The sequence below is a fragment of the Melopsittacus undulatus genome, chromosome 2, assembly GCF_012275295.1.
Source record: "Melopsittacus undulatus isolate bMelUnd1 chromosome 2, bMelUnd1.mat.Z, whole genome shotgun sequence".
Lineage (NCBI taxonomy): Eukaryota > Metazoa > Chordata > Aves > Psittaciformes > Psittaculidae > Melopsittacus > Melopsittacus undulatus.
The window spans coordinates 90,973,153-90,995,030 of NC_047528.1; positions in this window are offsets into that span (position 1 = coordinate 90,973,153).

Below are 21,878 nucleotides of genomic sequence, written 5' to 3' on the forward strand. Positions count from 1 at the left end.
AGTCTGTTTCCATAAGTAAACTGTGGTACTTGCTGCTGTGGAAATTCAGCACTTATGTCACATTGCACCTTCTACAATTATTTTGGGGAGTTCTTAATATAAACTGGATGCAATGTGAAAGCTGCACTGACAGTTTCATCTTGTGAATTGCAGATCCAACTCCAAAACAGTGTTGGCGTTCCTCAGACCTTGACAAAATCTGGTAGCCCTTGGAAAGCTGCAAGAAGCTCTATGTCACCAAAATGTAAAACAGCTTTCTGTAAATGTATGTCAAAGTGAGCTTCCCTTGAGAGGCTGGAGAGATGGTAGGGAGGCAGGACCAGAGGCATGGGTTGCTTGCCTTATTCTGCTCTGAGCTGGTTGGAGCCATATGACTTTGTGGACTCTCTTGTCACACTGCCTTCAATTGACTGCTTTTATGTGCTGTTGAACACTGTGTGCGCCCAGCTGGGGGGATCCGTTTGTGCTTCCCAGCTCCCCAGCCTGGCTGCTCACTGGAGTGGGTTTCTGACAGCATCTTTGTGTGGGACACGTCTGTGTGCAGGCTATCAAACTGCACACTCCAGTTGGGAAGAAGCTACCGTGTGTCCATCTTTCTAGCAGCCCTCCAGCCGTGGGTGCTCAGGGAAGCTGTATGTCTGTGTCCCGCAGCACCCACCTCACAGGTTACAGATACAGTCCTTGGTAAATCATGAGCTGCAAGGAGGAAACAATCTGGAGCTGCAGTTTCTTGTTGCTTCCACCCTCGACTTCTCTAGATTTTCAGTGAACACCAGGGACCTAAACTGCACTTTAAAAGCTGTTCTTTAAGCTTGCTATTACACCTTGCTTTATTTAAACTAACTCCCATTTCAAATTAACACTTGTGTCATATGGTTGTAACTTTTCTTGTAATAGGAGCCCAGCAACTGCTACTTTGCAGTTCCTCACCAGATTTCAACTGACCCTTTACCATGTGCCTAAAGCTGTGATTAATTTTGCAATTAAAAAGCCATAGTTCCCTCCTTCTATATTTTTCCAGCTACTTCTAGCCACAACCAAAGCTGGACCAATGCAACTTGTTACCCTGGAGGAAGATTCTCCAGTATTTCTTTCAAACTCTTTAGAAAGTTTTCTCTTTAGAACACTGGGATATATTCCATTCCTTAAGGTCAAATGTTACTGGGCAAATTGTGACAGTCTTCTTTCAGAGATGTGTCTTAATTATGCCAACGACATTTCTTAGTTCAGGAGAGTCCTGATCTAATAAGGCAACATCTGTTATAATCCTAAGGGAAACCATTAAAAACTGTATGTCAGCTGCATAACAATTTTAATTATAACACTGACAAAAGCATTTATGCCACCCTCTATATAGGGGAAACATCTGTCGAAAAGATAAGATGAAAGGCTGGGAGTTATTTATTTCTTATTGAATTCATGTTCTGGCATTCAGAGCAAAATTATTAACTTGGCCTGTTTTTTTCTCTATTAAGAGTCCCTATTTTTAGAGTAGTTCTTCTTACAGAATTTAATTTCATTAAATAGTACGTATTGTTAGTATACAAATACACTTTTGCTCCCTTAGAAATGGTGCATGCTTTGTGGGCTGGAGCACATGATGGATGAGGCAGGGCCAAGGGAGCTGGGTTTCATTAGTTTGGAGAAGAGCAGGCTAATGGGGAATCTCGTTGTTACTTTCAACTATTTAATGGGAGGTTAGAGCAAAGAAAGAGCCGGACTCTTCCCGAGGTGCACAGTTGCAGCAGGGGAAATGCCAGCTAGACATTTGGAAATAAATGTGCCCAGTGTGAGTGAAAGCTTATCTGTGGAGAGTCTCTGATCTGGACTGGCCAAAGCCCTGAGCAACCCAGGCTGAAGGCTGGAATAGAGGCCTGCCTCACCCCTCTCAGCCCACGTTACTCTGTAATTTTGTGATCACTCTGCATTGCTCATTTTCAAAACATAGCAACTTAAAGCTAGAGAGTAAAAAAAAAAAAGTTTGGTTTTGTTTTCCTTCTGTAGTGTGCCTGTTATGTTTTATTTTAGGAATTGTCCATCCTCTTCACAGTTTCTTTAGCTCTTACCTGTGTGTTTATGCATGTGTGTGTTGGCATACTGTCAGCCAGAGAGACAGAAGTTTTGTATGAGCTAGAGAATAACCATGGTATCAGCACCATTCTGCAGACTTTTGAGATTGTTTGTTGTTGTTGCAGACCTACAGGTGCTTTCTTGTTTTTTTTTTTTAGCAGGAGTGAGGGAGCATTAACTATGGTACTCAAGAGTGAAGTGGCTAGAAAAGGAAAAGGGAAGAACAGGGATAAAGACTAATGAACTAATTGCTGCAAAGTCATTGTACTGGGGTTCTGTGGTAGTCCAGATAGATAAGGCTTTTTTCAGTCCTTCTTGCTTATCTATTTCTTGTTTGGAAGAGGACCCACGCTGCAAGTGAATGCTAAGTGGTTGTTTCTGTTTTTTAAATTATCTTTTTCTGTAATGGTGTCTCAGAAATATTCTGGAGAGTTACTTTCTTGTAGTGAATTAAGGCAAAGGATCTTGTTAACTTTTTTTTTTAAAGTATGTAAGTACATGACAATTTGCACTGAAAGCACTGGGTGGTTGTCTGAGGTGATAGTGTGGCCCCGTATTTCTGATTTGAGCAGCCACAGTGCTGGTTTGTGAGTTCACTGGCAAAGAGGGAGAAAAGCAGCAGCTGATGGTCAGGGCATCCCAGGGGAGGGCTTCACTCAGTGTCTGCACATCACATTCTCACTGTGGCTAGCAAGGAGGGGAATAAGATCCTAAAAATGTAGAGGTTTAAAGCACAGAGAGGGAATGCGAGGTGGCAGGTATGTGGAAGAGCTGCATTGCAGTCAGTACTCCAGAGCACCTATGACTTACTCCTCCAGAATCTCTCTTGCGCCACAGGAGAGGACACACAGGAGTGAAAACCCTGTCGTGCTGTCAAAGTATGTGTTGTGCACTCATCTGCATATTGGCTCAGCTCCTCCACCTGAGTATGTTTAGGATGCACGTGTCCCTACTCCTCCTCCTCCTACTACTTGTTTTCCTCCTCCTCCTTGTCCTGCTGTGACCATGGGGAGCAGCATGGCTATGCTGTGCTGTAGCAGCCCTTGACAGAGGAGCCCCATAGGTGTGTGGTGGGCACTCAGGGGTGCAGAATGGCTGATAGGCCAGCACCTCCTCACGCTCTTCCTCGCATCCCTGCAGTACTGGGGACACCTCATTGTTCATTTGCATTCAGTGATATAAATAAACAGAGTCATCCTGAATCTGAAAGAAAAGACTGTATGTTTGTGCCCTTAAAAGACAATTAACAATGAAGCTCCAGTAGTGGCCGTCTATAAGTTCACAGTGTAAAGAGTCTCAGGAAAAACTTGAAAAATAAAGGCCGAGCTATGTTTTGAAATAGGAACTTCAAACAGGATGCTATTATGATTGAAACAAAGGATGAAACTCATTGACTATGCCATTCAAACACAACTAAACCAAAATATTTATACAGGGTCCAGGAAAGGGGGGTATCAAATGACCTTTCACTTAGATGTACATTCTTTGCTATATATTTTAAAGTGAAGCCTTGCTGACCTTCCCCACTGAAATGTTCTCCCCATGGTGTTTGGTGCACAATGTATGACCAGGATAATTTCTGTGAAGGCATCTCAGTGAGTCACAAAGTGTAGCAAGTTATTCATGTGCGTGTCATTATTCTAAGCACATGCAAACCAACATGAATAATTACTGTGGAGAAAAAAATACTATGTCAAAGTTGTCTGCATGTTCAGAAATTGCTACCTTTTGCCCATAAAGTGCTACATTTCACGTTCATAAAACTCAAGGAAATTAAGTAAACTGTCAGCTCTGTAAAGTATCAAAGTTTGAAGCTTTATGCTTCTGATTTTTTAGTTAAGTGAAAATGTTATAAGCACGCCTCAAATAATGTTGCCAGCGGACAGAAGAGATGCCTAACACATGAACTCTGGGATGATGTCTCATATGACTGAAAAATTTAAGCCTTTACCTTTCATTCTAAAGCAGAAGATTAGTTGTTAAACTAGCTAGTGCTTAAGAGATTGCTCATACCATTTTGGGTGTATTTAATTCATTTCATGCAGTCTGAGGCATAAAATAAAAAGCACATGTTAATATTTTACGGCCAAGTGTATTCAGAAACAGCAGAGTTTAATAGCTGCTTTTGGATGACTGTGTTCAAAAAAGTACACTTGAGCTTCCTTTAATTTTTTCTTTTATCCTCTGCATTTCATGTACTGCTGGTTTCATGTAAGAATTACCTTGCTTGTGTACAGACTCCTGTTCAATGCTCTGTGACGTGCCCTTTATCATCACATTTGCTCTCCCACCTATGTGGGCAGTGGCATGCTTCTCTTACCAGTAAGAGTGGTACTTCATCTTGTGATGAGTATAGTTCCTCTCTTCTCCTCCACCATCACCAAAAGATATAGGAGTTTTGCATCATTCTGTGGTGGCTGTAAAAGTTCCATGCTGGCACTTGGCAAGTTGCTTTAAAAATTTGCATTAGCCTTAGGTGTATTGGTAATGATATTTTTACCATGGAGTGGAAGAGCCCATTGCCAGGAAACCTTGCTTGTTGCTGCTGCTCTTGTACTTCTGTTAAGTGGGGACTGCGTGAGCACTGGGTATATTTTTGGAACAGTGATTTAAGATTATTTCTTTTGTACTGACATACCTTAGAGTGTGTGAGTGCCCAAGACCCAACATAATTGAATTTCTTCATCTTTTATGCTTTCTATTACCTTCTTTATTATTCTCAACTTACTTAATTCTCATCTCTTACTTCCCAGAGGAAATTCCCAGTTTGCTTTTTCACCTCTTTGACTTATCTTTGTGTAGTGAGCAGTATAAGCCAAGCACCGGGTGGTGGTAGAACTCATGGCACAGAAAGTGAGTGCAGAGTCTTATCTAATTGCTTGTTTCTTTCTGGCAGGAAAATACAATGATTTCATCCCTGTGTCCCTCTTACTGCATGTTTAGTGTGTATATAGAGCCTTACATAAAGAGAACTGGAGAGTCTCTTTCTCATCAGTGAATAAGAAATATATCTCCATTTACACAATACTTTGAAATTCCTTCAGAGCCTGGCAGGTGCTACATGTTGGGACCTACAGGACATGCATTTTTCAGTACTAAGAGTGAGGGAGAAGTTGCTGGACTCTTTCTTGATCTAAGCAAAAATTCAAGCGTAGACCACTGTAGTCAGGATCATTCACCCCACTTCATGTTGATGATCTCAGCCTGAAGCGACCAGAGCAAAAAAAATCTATTGAGCAGCCTTGACTAAAATAACATCTATGTAAGAACAATATCACATTTTATTGACTTACTCTTCTGCTAGAAGACTGTTCGGGCCTTCCTATCTCAATGAATTCTACCACAGTCTCACATAAGTAGGAAAACGAAAGGCAGTGCCAGCTTTAGCTGTAAGTGGATGTGTCCATTGTTGTGTCCACTGGTGCATACATGGGTAGACTTGGAAAACTGCCTGTCTTTGATTCACAGACGTCTTCTCTGTGAAGAATTGTTCTGTCTTAGCCAAGTTGGCTGTCTTTTTGCTTTTACTTCCCCAGGGGCATAATGTCGAATTAGTCGTTTTTACAAGAGAAGGAAGCTTTATAACAGCCACAACATATATTCTCTGGAACACTGACAAGATAAATTCACTTCAAACAAATATAAGCAGTTGCTGTATTGTTGTATCTTTCCTGGTTTCTTTTCTTCTTTTTAATTTTCTTTTTTTTTTTTTCTTTTTACAATGGAGCAGGTGCAATGCCCGTATCTGTTATCAGTATGTAATATGGTTTAAGCAAACACTGAATTGCTCACGTTGTCTAGGTGTTGCATGTAGTCTATTAGTCATCTCATCTAGTGCTTATCAGAATGCAAAAAAGACAACATTTGAGATGAGTCATTAAGATTCATTAAGGAATATCTTTGTCATAACAGCAAATGAGGAAGAGATACAGAAAGGACAGGCGGGGGTATGTCTAATATTTGTGGGGAGCATGACATATGCCATATACCAGAGATCTTGAAAGCAATACTCTTTGTAAGAATATTATTAGCAGAGCAAAAATGCAATCTTGGTTGTGCTGATCGACCTTAGTCAACAAATTCTGTATGTGGTGTTTGAAGTAATTAGCTGGGGGGAGGAGGAACTGGATTATAGGGTATCAGGGAAGCTGATATCCTTCACCAGTGTCAAACTGGGGTCAGACCGTAAGTCTTGCATCACACCATGTGCATCTTTGTTAGTGGCAGAAACCCCAGGGCACTGTGGTCCCCTTGCCCTGCTACCAATGTCCCCAGCAAAACAGACATTCCTGCAGGTTGTGACATGGCCACTCATGTGGCCGCATGTCCCCATCCTGTGTGACTGTGGCTGTCTGGCCCTGCATGAAGCCCAGATGCTGCAAGCACTCTGCAGGTGCTTAATGACACACAGTACTGAAACCGCCACCTCTGTGTCAACACTGGCCAGCAAACCCTCTGAGTGGGATAGCCTATGCCAGGCTGGCACAAAACAGGGGTGAAATGATTTTCTTAGCCCATTAGAATCTGCTGGAGCTTAGGCATTGGATTGTTGGTTTTTTTTTTCTCCACAAGAACAACAAAATCAATCTCAAAAAAACCTTTGTGAATTTTATTTTGGAAAAAGAAAACCTATACAAAAGCAAAAACTAGCCATGATTGGTTAAATCCTTACATTCTTGTTGCTCCTGGCTTTTTTGGTTTTAAACATGTTTTTATTTTAAATTACCGTTTTTACAAACAGTGGGGTTTGGTGGAGTTCTAGACACATCAAGCAAAGGCTTTATCTTGTGGGAAAGCACTGTAGGCAGTTCCTCTCCACACAAATCTCCATGTAGCTTTTGCCCCACCAGCATGAATTCCCCTCTGTGGGCCAGATGTGCTATTCTCCGAATACAGATGAATGTTTCCATAGCTGAGTAGTTGGTCCCGCTGACAGCACTGAGATTTCTGGAGTCACTGCTCATTTGCAGGTGTGAAGTGGATTGCTCTCTGACCTTGGGCAGATAAGCAGCTGTAGGAATTTGTTGCTGTTGTGCCTTTTCCCAGCACTGGAAATCTTTTAATTAGGGAGAAAGTGAATTGCCCACCTAATTTCTTATTTTCTGTAGTGCAATCTCTTTACTTCGTCTTGGTACAGACTGGTTTTCTTAATGTGGGTGATGCTTGCCCAGAAGTCTTAAAATGAGCATATATATTCCACTATGACGTTTACAATAATAATTCTTTTGCTTTTTTATTGATGTCATTCAAATGATTGCAACCCACATCACAGCTTTAATGCTGTCCACATATGGAAACTGAACTTTGGAAGCAATATGCTCTTGGGTCTCACGGGCAATATCTGCTGATTTCCATCAGGTTTCTTTAAGCAGAACCTGTATTTCTTTTAATTCTCCTAAACCCAGGAGAAACAAACTGTTGTGTGGAGCTTTTATCTCAGGGGAGCATGCTTTGGCCATGCAGGAAACAAACTGAACAGATTTTAAAAGGTAAGGATTTTGATCTCGCCTTCACAGAAACCTGTTGTTTCTGGGAGCCCGCACCCAGTGTGTGCCAGGGTTCAAAGTCAGCAATCACCCCTGAGTATCTGTTCCCTGCACTTGGACCCTCTGTCCCTTCCCCATGTTTTTGCAACTTGCAGCCCTGCCTCAGGCTGGTTGAGCTTTTTCTGCTTGCCACTGGCAGCTTCCAAATCAAACACCAAACACATTTGGGGCAGTGCTGTGAAGACACCTCCCAAAAGAGACTTGCTGGAGGGCTCTCACCTGCAAGGGCCAGCATCTATGTAGCAGCGGTGTCTCCTATTGTAAAAAGAAAAAAAAAAGGAAACCAACAAAAAAAAGTTGAGGATTCTGTAGAAAATGTCCCATAAATTGTATTTCATCTGCTTCCCATATCAGACATTTTGAGGTTAAAATCTTCCCCCTCTTTAGGTCTCTGTGTCCTGGGTCATTATACTGTCTGGTGGAGAGTTATTACTGACAAAGACGTGAATAGCTCTTAAATGAGCACACTTCATTCCTTTTGTGTTTTCAAGGATATCGAAAGCACCTAAAGAAATTTAGTTTTTCTAGGATATTTCCTTCTTCAAGGTCTGCATGTATACCCTTCTTTTCCCTTGAAAGGAACATGTCCCTCAAGAAAAAGTTTGTTTATCAAGTATTTGTTACACAGGTTCATGCTTTCTTTGCAGGGATGTGTTTTAGCTTGGATTTGGCTTACGGAAATGAGAGTCACGGAGTCACTCAGCCATTTTTATTTCTGGCTTCCTGTTTCCCCCAAACAACTTTTGAACCCTTTGGTCAACTTTAACCAAATCTGGGAAGGATCTTATGGTCTGAGGGAAATAAAGTTCTTACATGTTTTACAAATAAGAGGCAGCAATGTAGATAAAAGACACCAGAGCTAGTGCACCCATGGAGATAAAGGCAGAAACGTGGTCTCAACTGTATTTTTTCCAGAGAATCACATAAGAAATAAATGCTATCAACAAGAACCTTTGATCAGAGCTCACATCTTACTAGGCTTGAGATAAGAGCTTGTATGTTATTAGAGATGAGATAAGCCACCCTAAGACGTAAATCACGGAAGCCAGGCATCATTTGTTCTCCAGCTCGCAGAACAACTTGTTGCTTTGGTGAAGTGTAATACTCGCTTCTACTCAGTGGCTTCTCATCACTACATAGGCCCTGTTTGAGCCAGCTCTCTTGGGGTATTTGGTGAGATGTGAGAGGAGACCTGTTTCAGCGTTTCCTGAAGAGCAGAACTGGTAGGATCAGCCTTAAATCTGCTGCCAAGCCTACAAGTGGTGGGGCTGAGTGACTCCCAGGCTTTGACTCCCAAACTTCACAGAATGATGCCAGATAGACTTGTTCCTGCCTAAATGAGATCAATAGTGACAGAAAGTCATGACTGTTTGAAGGCTATTCAAACTCTGTTAATTAGTGAGTTGCCAGTTTAATTTGGAAACCTATTTGGCAAATGGCCACTGCTATTGATACTTAGGTTTGCCAAATCTTAGCAGGAACAAGTGAGCAGGCACTGAAAGTGGGCACCTCTCCATCCCTAGAGAGTGAACTGGATATTTTATTTCAGGAAGGTCATGAGTGGTACAGCACCTTCCGTGCTCTTCTCCCTGCTGTGGTAGTCTTCTGGATTTCAGTGCTCTCTACCTAATTCTTAACAGATTGCCATGTTTCTGGCATTTCAGTATGGATGGTATTTCATATATATTCATTACAGAGAGTACTTGCCATATCTGGTAGTGGTGGGGTAGGAGATACTTTCATTTTTCTGGTATTTGGGGTACTAATCATCCAGGTGATATGATCTCAAGTCATTTAAGTAAGTGTGCTTAGCAGTGTGGAACTTGGGAAACGCACATCTTTTGTCTTTGGGTTTCAAAAACTAAATCTTTCCTGGTTATCTTTTTTGACATCTTTTGTAAGCAGTAAATTCAAGAACAAACTTTGTAAAGCTCTTAACCCTAATCTTCCTTATAGGAAGGTCAAATTACCAATTATGCTCTGTTTGTTTTCGTCCTCTGGATCTCAATTTTCATGCTTGCTTTTGCTCCCAGGAACTCTGAGGCTTTTAGTTAGGTCAGGTTTTGTACAGCAAAGCAATCCATTCCTTTTCCAAAGAGCTGCCATCTGGTTTAAAGAAGGCAGTGGAGTGCAAGAATAACTTGTTCTCCATAATACATAAGTGGCAGGTTTCGAGCCAAGGTTTACAGAAGGAGAAGTGAATTAATTTGCACAGGATAGCAGCTTGCTCCCTAACTCCTTTATTTAAAACACGTTTTTTTTGTGCCCTCCAGAAGAAACCCAGTGGATAACCAGCTGCTTTGCATTTTTCAGGTGGAAGCAGCAGCAAAGTCATTCCGATCTGTATTACACTGGGGGCTGTGGGACCAGGTGAGAAGGTCCAAAAGCAGGCATGTAGGAAGGACTAAGTCTCATGAATCATGTCTTTGGTAAGGGCTGGAAGCCTGTGGCTAAAGTGATGTAAAGCCTTGGGGAAAAAATTGTTGAAGTGACAAACGCAAGGATGACTTTAGCGGCAGCATTTTCAGTACAGCTTGCATAGGGAAGGGTTGAAGATAGAAGAGATGGAGAAAAGACTGCAACTGTTCAAAAGGAAATGTCCCTTTGAAGAATTATGTCTCCTATTGCTTCTTTGTGGGATACCGGTTTAAAGCCTAGCAATACTTAAATGAAGCCTGTTTTCCAGTGTCTGTCCCTCATGGATTCCTGACTAATTCAAGCTTCACAAGGTTTCTTTTTCAGTAAGGACACTAACAAAGTCTCTCTCCTCTTCTTGGTCACTCATTTTCAGTAAGGGTATAAACATAACACATTGGAGACCTTTGTCTTTTGCCAAATGTGACTGCAGTTGGTTAGGGAATAAAATTTTATTAAAGGTAAACTGTCACCTCAAACATTTTGTGATCACTTGTTTATTTATAAAAACATGATAAAAATAGAAAAGTATTTGAATTAGCTGAAAAGCTTCTAAATATCAGCTCAACACACCTTAATGAATTATGTACTGCATGTTTTACTTAAAAATATAGCATATTTAACTTTACTCTTTTGAGCTAAAATCATGCCAGAAGCGTGATTTTTACTTACCAAAGTAAGTCAATAATTAAGAGCTCTGATAGATGCTGTTAATGTACTGTGATATTGGCTAAAGTTTTGGTTCCCTTATCGGGGCAATACACTGCTTCAGCCATGGTAGTGACTTCCCTGAGAAATGGTGGTATTCTGAAGTGGGTACTTGAATAGATATTTTGAATATTTGATAGCCTACTCCGAGGTGTTTGGATGAACTTGCCATTTAAAAACAAAATCAATAGTCATGCATGTCTAGGGAATAGTAAACAAAGTTGGAGTCATTCCTAATTATTGGGATACAGCTCTGTCATCAGCTCCTTCTCTAGATACTATTATTTATAGAGATAATTATTATGCAGTATTTAAATTTGGGATGCACACGGTTCTTTAATTGGGGGCTGACCGTGTATTTGGTGATCTGGATTCCTATCCTTACTCATCTGTCTATCATTTATAAAGATTATATATCTGGAACGTGACCTGTGTACATAATTACAATTAATTAAGTCACCAGCAGTATGCTGAAAAACTTGCATTTAAATCAGGGGTTGAATAATTAAAGCAATTAGTTAGAACTGACTATTTGTAATACGGCTTCTTGAAAATGTGGAATAATTGCTAATCTTCTAGGCAGAGATGGACAGAACATCAGCCTGGTATTTAATTTTGTAAATATGAATTAGGTGAGGTGGTGCAAGTATGAACTCCATTATTTTTTTTTGACTTTTCAGAGGCCACATGAACTGTTAAATGATGAACAACCCAACGGATTTTTTCAGGGCATGGTAGATTTAGGATGTCCACATGAATCCTCAAGCTATTAAAATATTTCCCTCTCTTGGCTTTCATCATTTTTATTTATAATCCTTAATTTTTGTGGTCGGGGCAATGACGCTCAGAGAGTAACAGTGCTTCTTCCACACCCTGTTCTTCTTGACACTGCTGTCGGTGCTTGTCCATATGGCTGCATACAAGCTGCAGCACGACAGGTTACCCAAGGGCTCCGTGCATCCCTTAGCAAGCTCCGTGTTGATTATTTGTTTCAGGGAGGCGTGAGGGAATCTAACACCCACACTTGGCAAGCTCACCTCCCTGTCACCATGCACTTGTTCGCAGGCTCTGGCTGGAGCAAGCATGCCACGTGTGGGGGAATCAAGAGGAGGAGATCAGCTAGTGTGAAGAAACAGGACCCAGCCTCCCCTTGCTCCTCCCCAGCTTTGGTCAGGGCTGAAGAAAGGGCTCTCTCAGCCCCAGCCCAGCCTGCCGACACTTTGCTTCCAGGGAGATGGCCTAGATAGGGCATCCTTCCAGCATGAAGTGAGCACCCTGACTCTACATGGGGAAAGGCAGGTGACTCAGAGAGGGGTGTACATGGGGAGGTACCCAAGCAAGCCAGCCCCACCGGGCAGAGGAGAGTCTGTCCCCAGCCTCACAAGGCAGCGGATGGGTGTCTTACTCAATGATGTCATCACACAGTGATGGGTGATACTATCTGCATCTTTCCCAATGCAGTTGCAGGAAAAAAGTGTCATGATACCAACAAGTATCAATGGGGCACTCTTCAGAGAAAGGGCTGCGGCTTTCCAAGGGCTGTGGTGGCACCAGCCCCTCCTCTCACAGTATGAGCCCAAGCACAGAGGAGGTCTCCATGGTCTGAGGCTTCAGGGGTGAGCTGAGTCCATGCTGAGGATGTATTACACTTGCCCCAGCATGTGCTGTCTAACGCCTTTCGTGCTTTTCCTTTCTCTCTGTAGCTGAGCTGATCATAGGATGTACTTGGATTGGTGAATTTTTTTCTCTATTGTCGGGCACAGAGGGTAGGATGTGCAACGGCTGCACTGTTGGAAGGTGAACTCGCTGTAAAACAGCCTTGATTTTACACAGATTTTAGTTTTTCTGTTTTAAAAAACTGCTGTGGTTGTGGAACTGGAGACCACTGTAAAAGGTTCTGCTATGCAATTGAAAGCTCAGTTAAATAATTTATTACGAGAACTCAGTTTTTATGCTTACAGCCCAAGAAAGTTGAGAGGACATTGCCAAAGTTTTCTTCAGGAACACACATGCATTTTCCAGAACCTGAGTAACAGCTTTCTATGTTTTTCCTATGTGTGTTTTTTTTTCCCTTTCAAATCACATTTGAATGAAGCACTCTACGAATTGCATGGAAGTTTTGTGTGCGTAACTTCAGGCATATGCACAAAGAAGCATTGGTGGGACCTTATCAAGACACCTAACCCCCTTTCTGCCCCAGGGCTTGGCTAATGTAGGCTTTGTGCTTTTAAAGCAAACAGAACAATTCATTGTCCTGTGGGGGATGGCTCCTAACCAATTTGGAGATATTTTTAGAAGTTGATAAAATGACTCCTCATAAAACAACACTTGGGCAGCTCAAAAGAGGAAATAAGTGGAAGAGACATTGGGAAAACCTTACTGTATTTTTAATTATCAGTCCTTTTGATGTTGTCAGCCCATACCATAAGCAACAGCAATAATTGTTTAACTTCCTTCCTATTTAATGTGGTCGTTTTATGGCTTACAGAAATGGCTTTTGCTGGCAACACTTGCCATTTTTGTCCATGGCTGTGATACTCATGGAGCCAGACCCCAGCAGCATGCAGAAGCATCCTTCCCAGAGTGGGCAGGAGAACCCCTCTCTGCCTGCTGCCTGCCATGGGCAGCTCCCCTCCATCTCCTGCTCCTGGCCATGCCCCTACAAAGTGGCTGACACCAGGCTTCCTCTCACCCCAGCCCTAGAAAGGCTTTGCCCAGGTCCCAGCAGAAGTGGGAGATGTGGGAAGGCGAAGAGAGTGGAGAGTCTATAGCTTCTGCTTTTATGCAGCCATGCATCTCTGAAACCTGTATCCTCCCACTGTAACACAGTGATTCTTGCAAAGCACTGCTCATTTGTGCCTCTCCTGTTATTTTTAAGGAGAAGTTGGCACTTATTAGTAATTATTACTGTAGCAAAGGCTCACTTCACGAAGTTGAGCTCAACTTCATTATCATTAGAGGTAGGACCTCAGGACAAGAATGGCACTGCTGGGTAGCTATTTGGCAGGCTGTATTTCTCTCTGGGCCGTAAGGCATATTGTTTTTCACAGAAGTGTGCCTTCACCTCAAAAGAGCCCACTGAAATTTCAGCTTGCTGGGGCTGAAATGTTCCCATGTACAGTATCGGCATATAAACAGCCATCTGCTGAGCCTGAGAAGGAGGCAGAACCCTCTGCTCCTCTGCTGGCTCTCATGAGGGTGAGCAATTCTCTTTGGGATGGGACTTTGCAAGTGCACCTCAGAGCTTGCTAACTGATCTGGGGAGGATCGCCTTTCTCACAGTGAAAGAAAAGGAGGAAGTAAGTCCGAGTTTGCACAAATAAATAATTTCAGTGCAAGTGGGAATAGGGTCTCAGAGGGTGCAGGGGTACTAAAATGTACAGAAATGCACAGGTCTAAAATTAAAGCAAGATTTCATCAGCTTCTACACTGTATACTCAAGACAGTTCAGTTGGCCCAGGCTCACTAAATTTGGCTGGTCCATGCCAGCTGAAGGTCTAGCACTGTGAATGAAGCCTAAATTTATTGCTCTTTTTTTTTCTCCATTTTAATAGTCCTGATGGCCTAGGGCAGGATGTGCTCAGCTCTTCAGATAGAGTTGTCTTAGGTCAGTGTTATCCCAGAATTTTTTTATGTCACTTACGTACACTCACAAAGCAAGGGAGGACTTAATATTCTTTCAGTTGAAATTCTTGCCCGTTCATGAGTTAAATCTTCCGAGAAGACAAGCAAAACATGATGCTATCCGCATATGCTCTCTGTTCAGTATGACAGTTTGCAGGTCAGCACAGGGAGAAGCCATGATACTCAATAGACTCCCAGCATACTATGGAGGTGGTTCTTAGGATATGGAATTCTCTGCCATGGTGTAGAGAAGCTCGGATAAAGCAAGAAATTTGGTTTCCCTTGCCACTGACACCAGAAAGGATGCTCTGAGTTTCTGACTTCATGGTGTGGGGGGATGATGTGTCTGCTCAGCCAAGGAGATTCACATTCATCCTCAAAGCTCCACTGAGCCTCAACAGAAAGGGTAATACTTAAAGCATGATGTTCCTATATATGCAGCTTGCCCAGAGAGGGAATTCAACTCCTGAAAGAAAGATGGGGAATAGTGTCCTGCACGAAGTTTCTTAGAAGTTGCCTAGGTATGGGTGGGTTGGAACTAGATGATCTTCAAGGCCACTTCCAACCTAAATGTATCTGTGATTGATGATTCTATTCTTAAACTAGGAAGGGCCTACTACTCCAGCAGAGCAATGCACCTGCTTCAACATCCCTTCATTATTAGCAGTGCAGCTCTGGGGATGACAGGCCAACAAAGACTGGGAGTGATACATAATGGAGAAAATTGCCTGTTTTGAGAGACTTTGACATTCCTTGCAGCTTTTCCTTTTCCCAGTGATGCACTGAAGGACATCTGCTATGGGAGAGCTGTACCCCCTGGAGAATTCCTCTGCATGCTAATAAACTTCAGCCTGAGCATTCACATGTCTATATTTGTAAACATTCTTAGCATATCTCTTCTTTGGGATACATACAAGCTGTACTGTACTAAAATGTTGTTATATTACTGCCGGCTGAGGCACTTCATTATATTTTTTTGTGTTTCACTTGTTTTGATTGTCACCGAATAACTTTCAAAGAGACATTTTTTTTTTTATTATGATAGCTGGTGAATATTGTGTTGGGGGAAAATAAAAGCTAAAGTGAGAATTTTCTAATCAAAGTCACTGTTCTTTGTTGTTTGCAATCTGGCAGAAGACAACACACAAATGAGAAAGGACAGGTAGATGGATGAGTCAGTGTAAATAGTATCTAATGCTTTCGAAAGGAAGACTTGTATAAACACCTCAGTGTTATGATGAAATTTGCTACAGGTACTCATGATGAATGTGTTAAACACTATTTAAGAGTCTGAGCAATCTTTGGAGATCTTCTGTTGTTACTGCATTAGTGGAACACATCTTTCAGATCTACCATGCAAACTGAGACAGAGATTTTGGTATGGATTTCTTTTTAATGTTTTTCTAAAATGGAAAGTATTTTAAAACTGCAGGTGCTCATTCATGCTTAATTCTCTGTGTAACTGGATTTAGAACAGCAATCCTGACAATGCTTTTTCTTTCCCTCTAAAATTCATATTTTCCATTAAGCAGTGTAGTTTATAAATGTTGCTACCTGTATGAAGCCTTTTTTCCAGGTTGCCAGTGAATCACTCCAGGCTGTGACCTTATCTGATCCTGCATCTCAACAGGGCTGAGACTAATCAATAATTGGTGAGATTTCATCACAGGGACCGTGGGTGCCGCAGGAAGCAGTTTGGTGATTAAAGAGTTGACACTCTTTCTCTCAACCATTAACGAAACTCTGTGCCATCGAAGCCCTAACAGGACTCTGAAGCCTTTTGGATGTGACGTAAAATTGAGATCTTCACTGCTCATCATTCATAACTACCTCATGCTATTTTTTTATGTGTGGGCGCAAGAGTAGAGCTATTCATCCAGGCAGTCCTGGCCAAATTCCAGTTTTGATAATTGTTTTCTGCCTAGCTTCCCTTGGTTTCAATTTAGACTGTTATTCTTTGCTTCCTAAGCCAAGGTGTCAAACTGCTGGTATGAGTGCTTCCCAGGCCAGCGCTGGGAACCCTGCCTGGTGGAGGGGGTTGCAATCCTGCTGCCTCTAAACTTTATTGAGTATTTTGATGTCTTCTGGAAATGCTGTTTCTGTGAAAGGCTGATAGCGTCGTGGGGAAACATCTGGATAGTGTGAGCTTTTCAGCTTCCTGGGCCGGAAAGACCTTAGCTATTGAGGTGCACAGATGTAGTCTGATCTGCAGTTTGATGTTTAGATCATAGACAAAACTCATGTTTTTTTTCATCCTGTGACAGCCTCTGGGAATTCTCAGTGTTGTTGTTAAATTGCTCTGTAAAACACAAGAGGTAATGTCTGAATGCTATTCTTGTTTGTCTGTGATATAGGTAAAGACAGCATGGAAAGTTCCTGGTGTTCTTGGTGGCATTCTCTGATTGCCTCCATCTCCTTGCTCCTTGTGGAGAAAATACAGGAGATTTAGCAGCTGATCTACTGCTCCAGCTGTGCACTTCTGCTTCAACATTGCCCTTCCAGGCACAGAGAGAGTGCCCAGGACATTTCTGTGGGCTAACAGGGAATTGGAGGTTGAGGGGAGGATGGGGAGGATAAAAACTTGATCCTGGTATTTCTGAGAATCACAGACTCAGTTCCAAATCAGGAACGTGTGCTGCTGGAGTGAGCACTAGGCTTAGGGAATATCACTGTTCCCCCTCTCCTCAACTAAACTAGTCAGGTTATGAAAATCCTTCTGATTATTTCTGTGCATCACAGGAAAGTCCATTTCCAGTCCCCCACTCCTCCCTTCCTGGTCCATTTGCTGGTTTTGCCTAGGTTGCTTCTTTGCAGCAGGAAAATTCAAAGGTGTGGGAGAAATGACTGCATTTCTTGAGCTAGAGCTAGAGATACTCAGACAAAGCCAGACAAAATCAGAGCAAAATAAGCTTATCAGAATCAGATTGGCTCAAGATGATTTAAGAGGTTTTGAATTCTGTGGAGAAAATGAGAATCCTAAACACCTGGCTGAAGCCTGGGCTATGGATGCATTCATTCTCCTGGCTGCAGCTTTGCCAGATGGAGCTCATCTCACTGCTTTCCCCATCCAAAATTATCCCTAGTCACATCTCCTGGTGGACCTGTTCCTCAGGCAGGGGTGGGAGCACTAAAATCTGGTGTCAAAATGAGCAGGTTGCCTTGCACAATACATAAAGAAGGTCTTTGTGAACTGGATTCATGTGGTCCTCAAGGAGAGTCTACCTTGCTCTCCAGGACCTTCAGCGTGCTTCATCTTGAACTCAGTGACCTGACACTGCCATGCCTTAATTGTCCTTAGGGTTATCTTTCAGATAAGCATTGAAAGGCAGATTGCATTTTCTTCTGTCAGCTGACGTAACTCACTGGTGTGGAGAAGGAATGGTCCCTCCTGCCTTCTGCCTGAGTCAGGCAGCATCTGTGGTGTGGGAGTGCTGCTGCAGCCAGCCCCTCACCAGCTGCGTTGGGTGGATTTACATACTGGGTATCCCTGTGCCTCAGCCTCCCAATACTTCCATTCAGGGTTGTCCTGTTGGGCCTGTTTGGGCACACATTGTTTTTGTGGAATATTGTCACCTGGAGAGTCTCAATGGAAATTTTTGTTCCCACATCCTAGGTGCTACATAAAGAGATGAAGAGAAATAGACCCTGCACAGAGCTGTAAATACTGAAGCCAGAGAAAGGCCATAGCTCCCCAACTACACTACACATGTAACCACATATAATATGATATAACCATACAGATTGAGGGCAGTGCTGAGCCCCATTAGAGCAAGTCCACATCTGCCTTTACATGGCTAGGGAAACACTCTGGAATTGTGAAATTAAGACAGCACTGTGTTGTGTCTAGATGGGAAATTGAGGTAAAGAGGCTAAGCAATTTGTCTGTTTGCCTTATGGAACTGAGAAATGAGCCTGGACCTCTGTCTAGTTCCCCTACAGCAAGCTGTCCATGATAGCTACCCAGAGTCTGAAGATTATCAGCTGCATGAACTCATCCCTGTTGTTCAGGACCAGTTACTTCCTGGTACAAAATCTCCTGTAATTTTAAGTCATGTATTTATTTTTAGATCAGCTCAACCTCAGCCATAATTACATTTATACCAATCAAGTATGTGGTAATGCTCACAGGTCTCTGACTAGTCCTTTAGTGTAAGAATTAATTTGGAGGGTTGGAAAAGGCAGAATGGCAGGTGTATCACAGTAGCATGTCACTGCGGTTTCACTCGCCCGGTAAGGTTACTAAACAGTGACGTCCCAAGTGAAAGACACCAGCAACAGTGGGCGCTTCATTTAAGAGTGGTAGTTCAGGCTTCTTCTGTATCCTCTCGTTTCAGAAGAGGTCCTCAGGTCCTGACCATATCTTAGCCCTAACTTGTCAGGGAGCACCTTTTTAATGCTGCTTTATTAGAGAGTCAGAAGCATTTGTGGGATTGGTGTGGGAGTACAAAATTGTTTTCGGATGAGGAACTGAGTCAAAGTTTGTTGGCATCTCATGTAGTGGCTGTTTGTGTGTAAACTTGAAACCAAACCAAGCAAAAGGAGTGAAACCGTCCAAGGCCTAAAATGTCATCTGGCAGGGAGGAGCACTGCAAATACCAGATTAGGAGAGCCCAGAACCAGCTGGTTGCCATTCGCGCTGAACTGAGTACTCATCAGACGCTCAAAAGCTAGCCATAAAGCCTTTCTAAGATCACTTGCTTAAGCTCCTATGGTCACTGCTACTCATTTTAGGGTCACAAGCAAGCATGAAGGGTGCTTCTGTTTAGCTGTAAGAAGAAAGACAGGGAAAACAGCACAAAGTGAATAGTTATAGTGTCCTTTCTCCTGTGGTCCACAGCAAAGGGCTGACTTCTGCTTGCTCTGGAGTCAGTTTGCAAAGTTTATGCTGGTTTTCAACAGGACCACGGTGAAACCAAAATATAATGACAAGTCACAAAGGCTATATTAAAGACTGACGCATGCTCCCTACGAAAACAGCTGTGGTGGTTTAAGAGGTTCTTGCCTCTTCTAGCTGTTTTGTTCATACTTCTCTGATGCAGGTTACTGCTCCCAAAATGGTGCCAGCAGAAGGGAATGTGAGATCATGCTCTGCTTTACAGCCTCCATATAATTCCGCTTTCCTGGAAAACAAGCCTGTTTGCAGTTGCAGGCTGTGAACTTGAGCAGGCAAACTACTGAGACACACACACACACAGAGCTTCTGGCACCTTCACTGTGGGGTGGCCATCTCCAGCAGAAAGGCAGGCCAGTCAGATGGGGCTGATAAGAAACCACAAGATTTGTCAAAGCCCATTGTGAGAGCCTGTCATTATCCATTGTTCACTGAATGCGGTTGTGCTTATTGCATGTCTCTATACTTGGTTTGACTTAAAAATTAGACCCTACATACAATAGATAGAGCTTCTTGGTCAGGAAGTGTTTCTTTTTGTACATTAAAACACGTGAACACAAGGCTTTGTTGTTGTAGCAGCAATATCCTGATACACTTGCTGCAATAATAGGTGAAGGAAGTTTCGTTCTGAATATAGCTAATCTCACATTGGAAACGTAACACTTTGAGGTTTGGAAGTAACCATCACATATAAAATCTCAAATGTCATATGAAAGGATAAGTTTTAAAAGCCACCTTTGAAAAATTATCATTAAACCAAATCGTACGCAGCTTTCAACTCAGAGAGATCAGTTTTTACACATACACAGTTTCAGTGACCTTGATGGAGCTGTTTCCCAGTATAAGTAAAATCAGAAGTGGAACTTGCAACTACAGCAAATATATCTTTGCACTGTACTTCAGAGAGATTAGTAATGTAACAGCTTTTCTCTAGTGTAGCTCTGTCTCCTTTAATGTCTTTTTTCTTCCTTGAAGCTAATGTAGGTTAGAGTTTCTTCAGCTAAAAATCTCTCAGCTCTTGTCATCCTGCCCTGTGCCACTTACCTGCAGCTCTTTCAACCTTCTGTGACATTAGTTTCACTGTTGAGTGTGTAACTGACCTTACCCAGTCTCAAATGTGTTTATTATATCATTCATTATGGTTCTTTTTGTAACACTGGTATTGCTCATCTCGTGAGGTCTATGCAATACATACCTCCATATACTTTCTTTAGTTGTGTGGACCATGACCAGGCATTTTTTTTTTGAACATCCAAGGGCAAAGTGGTAAAAAAAAAAGGTATAGGGAAAAATATTAAACAGGAATTGCAGTCTGTGCGGTCTTTGTGAACTTAGTAGATTGCATAGAGTTTTATGTACTCCTTTTCTTCTAGTGGTGCTTTTACCATCTGGTTAATTTACAAGTCAAAAACTTCAAGCATCCAGTAGTTCAGCCTCTCACTTCATGAAGTCTTATTCTATCATGCTAATCCAGCTCATGCAAATTTACTTCAGAAGAGAGACTTTTTAGTAGAGGCACTAGGAGATCTATCTTGGTATTCATTTATTAGCCCTATTGTGGGTCCCATACCAGTTGCGGGTCTCCTGCGTAAAACAGAAAAGCTTAATTCACACAAAGTGAGTGGAATGTATAGCAGACTACCTACAGAAAAAACACAATCCACATTGTACATGGTTTAGGGTGGGTGCATTTATAGGAAGAGGGGGATTTCCTCCACTTGTGTCCAGGAGTTTGAGACATGGTTCCATTTTTCTAATAATCAAGAGTCTTTAGTAAATAGCATAAACATCACAACCGAAGTAGTACCTCATCAACTACTGTGGAAAGGATGAAGTTAGATGACACATAGATATAATCAGTTTTCAGCCATGGTATACAGTGAACTATTTTCAATGTAAAATCACGGTTTTCAATGCAAGGAAGCATTTAGCATTTCCATTTTAACACTTCCTCAAAGTCAGTTGCAGCAAAACCCAGAAATCTCAGTGTGCTTCTTCAAACCAAGACATGAAATAGTCAAGAACTTCTGCTATGAAGCAACAAAATCTCTCTGGGACAAAAATGCAATCTTTTTGTACTGCAACTGATGACATGGCTTAAGGGCTTTTCCAGTTTGCTGTCAGAGAAAGGGTACATCTACACTGCTGATTTAAATTCAATGTAATTAACAACAGTTTCATTTAGTTTTCTGTTTTCCCTCACAAGTTAATTCAGTGTGGATAAAAGCAGCCCCTCCATGAAATGAAATGTGGGCAGTTGGTCCTGCACCCAAGCATGTATTGTGCTAAGGTTGCTGAGAGATTTATCCTGTGGGGTCTCTGCAGGAATTTTACTAGTTTTATGATTTTTGACAGGGGTATTATCTAAGCACACAGGGTAGCTGGGGGTAGCCATTAATGAGTAGTCATACCCAGAAAGAACAAAGTTGTCAATATTGTTCTGTTAGCAGTTGAAACTGTGTTTAAGGAAGCCAAGATTGGTTTAAAGGTACTGAATGCAAGTAAAGATCTTTACATGTAAGTAAGCCTCAACTGAAAGGCAACACTCAGACTACATGTTTTGCAGTGAGGACAATCTCCAAGTATTTCTTTCCAAGGTACTTATTTTTGTTTCATTTATTAAT